This window comes from Henckelia pumila, unplaced genomic scaffold, assembly GCF_033568475.1.
Source record: "Henckelia pumila isolate YLH828 unplaced genomic scaffold, ASM3356847v2 CTG_525:::fragment_3, whole genome shotgun sequence".
NCBI lineage: Eukaryota > Viridiplantae > Streptophyta > Magnoliopsida > Lamiales > Gesneriaceae > Henckelia > Henckelia pumila.
Genome location: NW_027331857.1, coordinates 2,235,925 through 2,247,527, shown reverse-complemented (window position 1 = coordinate 2,247,527; position 11,603 = coordinate 2,235,925). Strand labels below are relative to the sequence as shown.

The 11,603-nt window shown below is 37.4% G+C and overlaps 1 long non-coding RNA gene across 2 annotated transcripts; it reads left to right on the top strand.

Moving 5' to 3' along the window:
* The first annotated feature begins 729 nt into the window (after positions 1–729).
* On the top strand, positions 730–3,320 carry LOC140873353 (uncharacterized). Of its 2 annotated transcripts, XR_012148006.1 has the most exons (3): positions 730–1,083; positions 1,196–1,278; positions 3,075–3,320. It is a non-coding gene; the product is annotated as an uncharacterized lncRNA (long non-coding RNA). The 2 variants fall into 2 exon arrangements; XR_012148005.1 differs by having other exon boundaries at positions 730–1,278.
* The last annotated feature ends 8,283 nt before the right edge of the window (positions 3,321–11,603 follow it).

Sequence of the window (11,603 nt, the reverse complement as noted above, 5' to 3'; positions counted from 1 at the left end):
GATTATTACTTTTAGGTTTAATTGATTTAAATTTTTTATGTGAATTATGTGTTAATAAAATATTTTATTATTTATTCAAATGATTTTTATTGTACTAACTATTTAATTAATATTTTTAATTGTTTAAGTTTATTTGTCAAAATGATTTTTATTGTGCAACTTAATTGTTTTAATAATTTAAAAGTTTAAGCTTGCATATTTAAATGATTTTAATTGTTTAGTTTATTCATTTAAAAGATTTTAACTATTTAACTTATTTGTTTAAACATTTTCGAGCGTCCAACTTATTTATTTTAAATAGTCCAAGTTTAGCGGTTAGTTATTTTAAATTAATTATTTAAAAAAAACTATTTTAAGTGTCTAGCTTATTTGTTTAAATCCTTTTTAATTGTTCAAATCATTTTAAATAAATTTTTTTTTCGCTTGAGTATTTATTTCAAATTCTTTTAAATGGTAGTTTAGTTTTTTTAAAATTATTTTAATCCATCTGCTTGTTATTTAAATATTTTACTCGCTGCAGTGACATCAGAATATTTAAAGTGCTTAATTCTTGGATTTTCAAGCTTGTGTTTTATTTAGTGCAATTAAATTCATAGACCCAAAGTTGCTAAGTTTGATTAGCACTTTTTAAAAGTGTGTAGCACTTTTCATATTTACACTCAAACCTTATCCACAACTCAAGATTTAACCCTAACCCCTAAAATTCACACTCAAAATAAATTCACTCTCTCGCCTAACACACACACACTCACACGATCCACTCCATTTCTCCCCATACCAACCATCGACTTCCATCTCCTTCAAGCTCTGACCGTCTCCAACAGCTTTCCATCTCCGGCGGAGCTTTTCCATGGCGAGCTGAGCGAGCTGTTACATCTTTTTGCAGCTCGATTTCTACATATTTCAGCTCACCATTGAATCGGCTTCATCTTCTTCTCCTTAGCTCTCGCCGCCAGCAGTTCCCGTTTTCTTTTTCTTCTCCGGCGGAGCTTCACCTCGCCGAGCAGAGCCAATTGTTTCCCTTATTAGTGGAGCTTGATTTCAGTCCCATTCCAACTCCATCGATCGACCGCATATCCAGCAGTTTTGTGTCCTATCGATTTTCCTTATCTAAGAAAGACATGGGTTAATTTCTCACTACTGTAGATTATTATGCCACGTGTAGATTGTGTAATTTTATTTCATTATTTTTCAGAAAGTTTGCGCCCTGTTTTCGAAGGAAATGGAATCAGCCACATCTCACTCAAGAACTTGCTCCTTCGATTGATTATAGCTTAGGCAAGAATATGGTTTCATTTGGCCCCAAGTAGATTATTATGTCGTGTGTTTGAACTGTGTATATGCATTAAATTTTTTCAGAAATTTTTGTGCCCTGCTCGATGGTTTCAGTCAAGATTTTCTCACGGTCATGTTTGAGGATTTATGATATCATGATTTCCAGTTGTGGCTTGATATGAGTAATGAATTTGAATTGTGTTTTCAATGATGCCTAAGTTTTTTTGAAATTTTCAGAAAATATATATGTTGCATTGCTTAGTTCGAATGGTTGTGTAATTGTTCTTGTTGCTTGGATGGTGGGTTAGGAGCTACCATGGGTGAGAATATAGCTCACATGGTAATGCTTAGGATATGTTGTGGTTAGCTAGCAAATTTGAGGTGAAAGGGCCATCGAATTTGGGGAGTTGGGCGCGGTTTTTGGGTGCTTCTAAGGGCTGATTTTGTCAAGCCAAGTTAAGCTTGTGAGGGGTGGGTTTAGGTGCTCGAGATGGGTCTTTCTCGGGCTGGGAATTTTCTCAAGATCAGGGGTTGACTCGAGCTGGGAATTTGGCTGATTAGTGAAGGGGCCGATGGTTTGGGTGAGGTTTAAGGGTCGGTTTTGGACAGGGACAGGGACAGGGGCAGGGGCTGTTCTCGCCGAGTCGTGCTAGGCTTGGGGAGCTTTCCTTGTGGGTTAGAAAGATGTTATGGGTGGTCAAATTGTTAGAATATAAGTTGAAAATTCAGAGGAGCTTGTTTGAAGGTCTTATGAGGATCCTAGTGGGAAGGGCATAAGCAGAATTTTGCTAAGTAACAGGGCTGTCCGGAAACTGATTTTTAAAACAAGGTTAAAATCAGAATTTGGATAAGGGCTCGGGGAGTATGTCGATGAAAACGAAAATTAATTCGGTTAAGTTTTGGTCGGGTTATAAGCTTATGAAGGAATAGGTGCAGAATTTTAGTGTCTTAAGCTTGCTGCCCGGAAATGGAATTTTTATAAAATGATTGCTTAAGAATAAAATTTCGAGGATGATTTCAATACTTAGTTCTAAGTGTCATGGAGTCGTGGTTTCAAGAGGAATCCTTTTTGAATAAGAATAGAGCAAGTTACAAATTTTACGGGCGAACCGCTCCAATTTGTCTTAAGCGCTAAATTATGGTTTAGTTTCCCATCTTTTCGTTTGTCTCCTAAATCACCATCCCAATCGTCCTTGTGTGAGTCATTTGCATGATTATCGTTCAAATATTTAAATGTATGTCATATTTACATATGCATGCTAAGTCTCATATTCATGAATGAAAGAAACTATTTTACGAACGATGTGAGATGATTGTGACTATATTTATTCATGTGTATGTGTGGGGCTGGGAGACGTTTTGGCCTCCCTTAACAAGTCATTATGGGTTTCCTTACCTTAGCATGTGTTTGTGTGGGGCTGAGAGATATCTTGGCATCCCTTACCAAATACAGGGCAAGATTGGGTTGGGTGTTATCCTGACCTCCTTGCGGCATAGTGCACTGCATCCATGATCATGATCGAAATCACAGAGCCAAAATTCAAGGATCTAAGTTCAAATATTAATGTCTATGTTTCAGTACGTTTATTCCGTTACAGTGATTATATTCGACTTAGCCATGCATATGTTTCATTCATGTTCACTTTATTCCTTTAGAAATCATTTATTTAAATTAAGGGCACAAAGTATTTTATTATCAAGCTATTTTTAATCTGCGTGTGCTTGTATTTATGTATTACTCGTTATCCCCCCATATTATTGCTGAGTCTTTTAAACTCACTACACTTATTTGTTTTCAGGCGGGTATAAGTCATCTTTAAGATCGAGGGGAAAGACTATCGAGTGGACTGCGATGCAAGCACGGAACATCCCTCCGTCCTATGCTCGTCTTCCGCATAGTTACTCGAATTAATATGTTATGAAGCATTTATTTTGCTTATTTGACAAATGTATATGTAATGTTTTGATAGAATTGTTTAGGGCATGTAAACTTTAGATTTGTTTTAAAATTTTTGGTTATGTGATATGACGAATCTTTTTCTCTAGTTCTCGTTCCCTTTCTTGGTCTAGTTTTCTTGGTATTGTCGGTCGTTTATTTTAGTTTCTGTCTGTGACAGGCGGGTTTGAACATTTATAGAGAGATCATGCTAAAATTTTTTGAAAACCCGTTCAGTTTAATTTAAAGTAGAAATAGGGTCGTTTCAGTTTCGATAATCAGTGGTTGTCTGATTCGACTATTACTGACCAGCTAAGTGCGAGCCACAGTAGATCGACGAGATCGATAAGTTGAGTCCAATCAGTGATGATTAGAATACAACAAATCAAGAAATACTTGGGATAATATTTCGTCGCATAGTGCTCAGAAGATGAGTACTTGGTACAGTCTCAAAGCAGTCGGCGATTTGGGTAAATTTGGAATCTCTAAGATTGACAGAGATGGATCTTTTGAGATTGTTGCTAATCGAGGACGATTGCAATTTGACTTGTAGGGTCAAGTTAAGTGATAACTTGACAGTAGGAACAAGCCATGGAAATGGGTAGTTTCCAAGGTTAGTGTTTCCTTATTAGGAAGAAATTGATCCAAGCTATTAGCAATAATATACTCAAGTTGAGTAAGGAAAGGGTAAAGTGTTGCTCCATGGTGGTGATGGACAACAAAATGGTAGGGACTGTCAACCGAACATTTGAAGAAGTGTTACGATGATGACGTCTAAGTATACCGCTGTTTTTGGGTCTAACAAGTATTGGGCAACGCTAATGGACATTAGCGAGTAAACATCAGTGGTCGAGTGAAGAGATGTGACATTAGCTAAGATCTAGTTCTCGGGATCTAGCAGAGTGTTGTCACTAATCTTTCAGCATGTGATGTGCGACAACATCGAGATGACTGAGACAGTCGGTGATCGACTTAGACGCCAACAAGATTTTCGTTGGATTTGAAGACTTCGTAGGATCGCGATGAAGTAATTTTGTTCCTTCCAGTCAGTAAATCACATCAGTATGGACTATTTGCGTTTCAGAAAATAGACAATAGTCAAGTGTGTGATGTGTGACAAGTTATTTCAAGTGTGGAGTATTTTCAAGTGTAATTTGGCGACCAATATCTTGTGATAATTCCAAGGGATGACGTGTTCGTTGGGATTAATTGGACAGATCTCGTAAGGATAGAATTGACGATGATGGTTGTTGACCGCTTAATTCGGTATCAACTAGCAAGTGCACTAGGTCAAGTAATAGTAAAGTGGACAGAGAGTCCAAGTATCGATTCCACAGGGACTGTTGTCAATTCTCAAAAATTAATTATTTTACTTAATCTAGACAAAATAATAAAACAAGTGCTAAGAATTAACTAAAATTTAATTACTAAAATAAAATAAGAATTAAACTAGAAGAAGAATAAATTCAATTAAATAGAGACAACCAAGACACACGAAAGTACCAAACAAATCATGCAAACAAGTGGCAAATCCAGGATCCAGATTTAATCTTAAATCACGACGAATTATCCTATCTTGTTTAACAGTCTATTTCTAGAACATGTTAAACCTATTCAAGTTATGACGGATTAATTTTCATAATTCTAATCAAACATGAATGCATTCAATATTTGTGATAATTCAGTTTTCACATAAAACCGCATACTGAAACCGAATACTATTTCTAGTCGGTTTAACCATATGTCAATTATTGGAGTGATCAAAATCAATTCCTAACTTTTCGACTCGGAATCAATTAACATGCAAGTAAATAATTGATCAGATTATTCACAAGAACAAAATATAAATCCAACAATCAATAACTTTAATAAAGATCTAAAAATCCCAAATCAAAATCCACAAATTCAACATAAAATTGTCTGGCCCAATCTCGAGGTCTTGGTTGAAGAAAAACTACTCAAATAACGAAAACAATATTCAACAAAATTTTAATAATCTAAAGAAGAAAGGAAGAAAAACTCGAATGGAGCGTTCTTCAATCTCTAAGCCTCCTAGCCGCCGTCTATCTGATGCGATTCGAACCCCCTTTCACGTCTGACAATCTCCTATTTATATGTCTTTGAAAGCCCAAGAAATAAAGCCCGGAAATTTGAAAGTTTTAATTCCCGAAAATTCTATTTTTTCTGATTCTGTGACATGCACGGATCCTGGATAAGGGTCCGTGTCTAGGTCCGTGCATTAAACTAAAAATGCCGATTTTTTTACGAGGATGAACGGACCCTTATCCGGACCCATGCGCGGGGTCCGTGCATACATCCTTGCCTGTGCGCAGTTTTCTTGAAAAATTCATTACTTCAGTTCTAGCCATCGGATCGAGCTGAAATTTGGACAGCAGCTTCAAAACATCTGGAACTTTATTTTGAACGGTAAAGACTGGATTTGGAGCTCTATAAAATTAAATTTGAATTTTTGACCAAGGCTGCTCCGTAATTAATGCTTCACAAATCTATTTTCCTACAAAATTAACACCCGAGGAGTGAAATACACACACATGTACTAACACACATAAAAACAAAAAAAAATAATATGAATGCACACAAAATAGATTTAAAAATATCACAAACTAATGCATAAAAAATGCGCTCATCAACACCCCCATACTTAACTCTTGCTCGCCCTCGAGCAAGACATGCAAAAACACAATATGCACACAAAAACATAAGTAAGGACGATTCATGAACAACATAGCCTCCGATAAGTTTCAAATTCAAGATCTAAAAACCAAAAACTTCTGATTGTTCACAATACATTGTCAGTTTAACGTAAACGTGTGTGTGTGTCATGTCATTCCAGTTTCATGCAACTTCAAAAGAATCTGTCCTAAGAATACTTAGCGACCTATGACAATTCAATGCAAGTATCACAATCCAGCACTCCTTCATCCCAACAATCCCAAACAAAAACATGCACTTTCTTGAGATTAATTATGCACCGCCGGATTTTGCACCCGGTTTTTCTCAAGCCCCAATAATTACCCGCAAACTTAGCTATAACTAAGATAGGATTCGAATTTCAATCCCCTCGTCTATAGCCCGGATGGAGCTAGAATCCTATTTAGCCCGCAAACTTAGCTATGGAAGAATGATTAGGATTTCAATTATTTTCCAAGCCCGGATGGAATTAACTTTTTTTTTTTCCACAAAATTTTTTCAAAAAATTTTATATGTACGCCAAGATCATACATCCAATGTCTAACAATCATCGGGAATCCAAAGACACTATCATGATCAACAAACACCTATTGCCATGTAATGGTCAAGCAAACACGAACTTCATCAATTACATCGCTACACTACACTAGTAGAACATGCGTGCTTAATAAGATTCACGATTCAACCAACAGTTTCTCATGTTAAATCAAAAGCAACATTTTTAAATTTTTTTTTTCAACTATATCATCATCGGCTATTATGACTCATCCTACTCATGCAACACAAAACAAAAAATAAACAACAAAAATGAACGAGATGCAAACAAACACAAAACATTACTAATGCAATACAAACACAACAAACAAAAAAAATAAACTAGTCGACCCCCCTACTTATCCAAAGCATTGCCCTCAATGCTTCAGAACCATGAACAGAATGCGAAACAAACACATACACAATGAAAACAAAAATAACACTCCCCTGGTTTCGTATTCGTCCTCTTCATCTTCCTTTGTAAAAGTCCAACAACAACTTCTGGTGGCGGGGCAATATACTGCACATATAAAGGCGACAGGTAAGGCATAGGATTAGCAAAAGATAATAAAAAGAAAACAAAAACAAAAACAAAAAAAAAATAATAATGAAAAGAGAACACTGGGTTGCCTCCCAGTCAGCGCTAAGTTTATAGTCTGCAACCCGACTATGCAGAAGCAACCATCAAAGAGCGGTTGCCGCCCATAGTAAGAATCATACAACTCTACGTATGGGTCTTGATTTCCTTCGCCCTCAAGCTTGGCATGATATTGAAATTGAAAGTTCGTCACTCCAACAACACTCGACATGAACTGATATTCATCTTCATCATCAAAATTCACTTTTGGCTCATCATCGCATGCGAACTGTTGGGTAAACCTTGTGAAAATCCGTCGATTAAGCATCTCCAAGTACCTCACAAGGTAAAATAAATAATTAAATAAACAAAAGGAAATTAATAATAATAATAATAAAAATAAAAATAATTCTAGACTCAAGCAAATAATCTATCCTAATATTAACTAAACAGTCCCCGGCAACGGTGCCAAAAACTTGACCGCTTAATTCGGTATCAACTAGCAAGTGCACTAGGTCAAGTAATAGTAAAGTGGACAGAGAGTCCAAGTATCGATCCCACAGGGACTGTTGTCAATTCTCAAGAATTAATTATTTTACTTAATCTAGACAAAATAATAAAACAAGTGCTAAGAATTAACTAAAATTTAATTACTAAAATAAAATAAGAATTAAACTAGAAGAAGAATAAATTCAATTAAATAGAGACAACCAAGACACACGAAGGTACCAAACAAATCATGCAAACAAGTGGCAAATCCAGGATCCAGATTTAATCTTAAATTACGGTGAATTATCCTATCTTGTTTAACAGTCTATTTCTAGAACATGTTAAACCTATTCAAGTTATGACGGATTAATTTTCATAATTCTAATCAAACATGAATGCATTCAATATTTGTGATAATTCAGTTTTCACCTAAAATCGCATACTGAAGCCGAATACTATTTCTAGTCGGTTTAACCATATGTCAATTATTGGAGTGATCGAAATCAATTCCTAACCTTTCGACTCGGAATCAATTAACATGCAAGTAAATAATTGATCAGATTATTCACAAGAACAAAATATAAATCCAACAATCAATAACTTTAATAAAGATCTAAAAATCCCAAATCAAAATCCACAAATTCAACATAAAATTGTCTGGCTCAATCTCGCGGTCTTGGTTGAAGAAAAACTACTCAAATAACGAAAACAATATTCAACAAAAGTTTAATAATCTAAAGAAGAAAGGAAAAAAAACTCGAATGGAGCGTTCTTCAATCTCCAAGCCTCCTAGCCGCCGTCTATCTGATGCGATTCGAACCCCCTTTCACGTCTGACAATCTCCTATTTATATGTCTTTGAAAGCCCAAGAAATAAAGCCCGAAAACTTGAAAGTTTTAATTCCCGAAAATTCTATTTTTTCTGATTCTACGACATGCACGGATCCTGGATAAGGGTCCGTGTCTTGGTCCGTGCATTAAACTAAAAACGCCGATTTTTTTACGAGGATGAACGGACCCTTATCCGGACCCATGCACGGGGTCCGTGCATACATCATTGCCCGCGCGCAGTTTTTTTGAAAAATTCATTACTTCAGTTCTAGCCATCGGATCGAGCTGAAATTTGGACAGCAACTTCAAAACATCTGGAACTTCATTTTGAACGGTAAAGATTGGATTTGAAGCTATATAAAATTAAATTTGAATTTATTGTAAGAGTGGGTGCCCATTGAGCCAACTGTGTGGCTATGGGCTTTGTTGACTCTTTGTATAAACAATCTTTTGTTTAATATTATTTACACTTTTATGGCAATGACTTTATATTACTTCATATTGTGATATACTATTGTTGTTTTGATAAAGACCTTGAATATACTATAGTGTATGTAAGATGTGGTAGAACATGGAGATGTCTATCATGAAATACATCTTATAGTCACTGTATGTTCTAAAACCGTTCCTAGTCGATTGAGCCGTCCGATAATAAGGATAAGGATCGCTCGAGTTTGAGACTAGCATTTGCGATGCGGAGTACCACGTTTCATTGGTAGGGAACATGGAGATGTTCGAAGCATGCAAATGGATATTCATAGGATGAATAGTCGAACTACCCTATCCGGACTTTCCAAGTGGTTATCACTTATCGAGTGGATAAAGTCCGCGGTTTTGGTTGTACACCATTAGTCCTTACGACTTGAAACATCATGGAGACTCTATATGCTAGTACTGTGCTTTGACTCGTTTACCGACTCTGAGGGGGTCATCAGGTGTCGAGATTGGGTACAGTTACGACACATATAGGAGTCAATGCATTGTTGTCAAGGATTCACCACATACTTGCGAGTGTGGATATCCTATGCGATCTGAGGAGATATTAGTGTGACAAATCTCTGGCCAGAGTACTAGATGTGATTTAAGAAATGGTTTCTTAGTAGCACATGCGATGTCACTAATTTGATCTTCAAGATGTATTGCATAGTTATCGAATCTTGAGCGACTCTCGATATACCAATGGTTGTTGATTCGATCGGGATATATGGATGAAGGGACCGTACTGTACGCTAACCAAAATCTACTGGTTCTTGTAGGCACTATCAGTGATACCTAGGGAATCATGGGGCGATGTTGCTAGGCGCTTTACCATGATTCGTTGGGCAAGTCGGAAAGTGTTGTTCCGAGTCACAAGGAGTTGTGAGCCCACGGCTAGCTGTATCCCTGAACCATTGAGGGTCACACAGTGTAATGGAGTTTTAATCCCCGTTGAGATAGTTAAATTTAAAGAGTTAAATTTAATGAACTAAGGAGTTGGACTTCTTAAATAAGAGTAAGGGAGTAGGATTTCCTAAAATGACATAGGGATGGACATTTTTGGAAACCACTGAATTCGGATTCAGGAAAATTTATTTTGACTTTAAAACGTGCAGAAATGGTTTCTGTGCACATTGGTGAAATCGTTTCATCAATCGGAGTCACGATGAATTTTATATTAATTTCTGAACGAGCGGGCTTTGCTTGTCGGGCCCAGCTTATGACTAATGGGCCCTAAGGTGTTAGTGGCCTGCATTATAAATAAGTTATTTCAGTACAGAAATTACATAGAATAGCTCATTATTTTGAGAAGCAAAAATCGAAAAACCCTAGCCTCTCAAAGTGATAATCGGCCGTCCCCTTCCTTGCTCTGCCCGAGAAAATTCCGGTCTGTGATTTTGAATCGCAGTAAGGAATAACGAATCAGATTCGTGTATTCTCTTCGCAGAAAACTTCTGATAGATTTTCTAGTGCAATCTATCAGAGGGATTAAACCTCTGTTCGTGGACCTGATTGAAGGCGTTCATCGGTTCCAGGGAGAGACAACAAGAGCAGAATTGTTCTGTTGGTGTCCATTAATCTCGTTGCGAGATTTGAGGTAAAATTTATTTAATTGTTATTTAAATTTTACACACACGTAATTCAATCGATGAACGGTTGATACCCATACCATGGAAACGTTCCATGAAAATTTTTAAACTTCCGCTGCACCGGGTATCAATCGTAATTGGTCTGGGAACTCGCCAGTTTTCCAACAGTGGTATCAGAGCCAGGTTGCTCAGATCAATCGATTGAATTAATCAATTGTACAAAATTTTTGAGTCTCGGTTTATGAAACAAAATAAATATTTTTAAATAAAAAATTTTTTTTTTTCGGGGCAAAACCCGGGCAGCGATTGGATCGCTGCCCGGTGGGGCAGCAATTGTTGCTGCCCCGGGCGGCGCACGGCGCCGCCCAAAGGGGGCGCACGGCGCTGCCCAGGGCGGCGACCGTCGCCGCCCAGGGCGGCGCACGGCGCTGCCCAGGGCAGCGCTGTGCGCTGCCCAGGGCAGCGCTGTGCGCTGCCCAGCGCAGCGCTAGGCGCTGCGCAGGGCAGCGCTCGCGCTGCCCAGGGCGGCGCACAGCGCCGCCCAGGGCGGCGCTCGGCGCCGCCAGGGCGGCGCACGGCGCCGCCCAGCGGCGGCGCAGGCGCCGCCAGGGCAGCAAACGTTGCTGCCCTAAGGGGGCAGCCGGGCTGCCCCCGGCCCGCGCCCCGGGTGCGGGCCGGCCCGGGAGTGTCCCGGGCGGCCCGGGAAAAATTATATTTTTTAATTTTAATATTTAAAATTTTATTTTTGGTCCGGTCAAAAATTGTTTTTGATTGGTTCACGAGATTTCGGATCGAATTGTTCGAGTCCGTAAATTTTAAAATTGATTTTGGATAAATTTGAATTTTTGGAAAATTTTAATATTTTATCCGTAAATTGAATTTTGAAATCAATTATTTTGGTACAATTGATGATAAGATTGATCTTATGATATATTAGATAAAATATGATTTTATTTGTAAAATTGGATTTTATAGATAAAATATGATTTTATTTGATATGGAGATAAAATATGATTTTATATGTGAAATGTGATTTTATATATAAAATATGATTTTATCTTGTTTAAATTTGAATTGCCACAGCATGTTATCCAATAAATTAATTTTGAATTAAATGTTATTGGATAAGGATGATCGATTGCCATGACCAATTTTGTAGGTGTATGTTAGGAATTTACATTTTG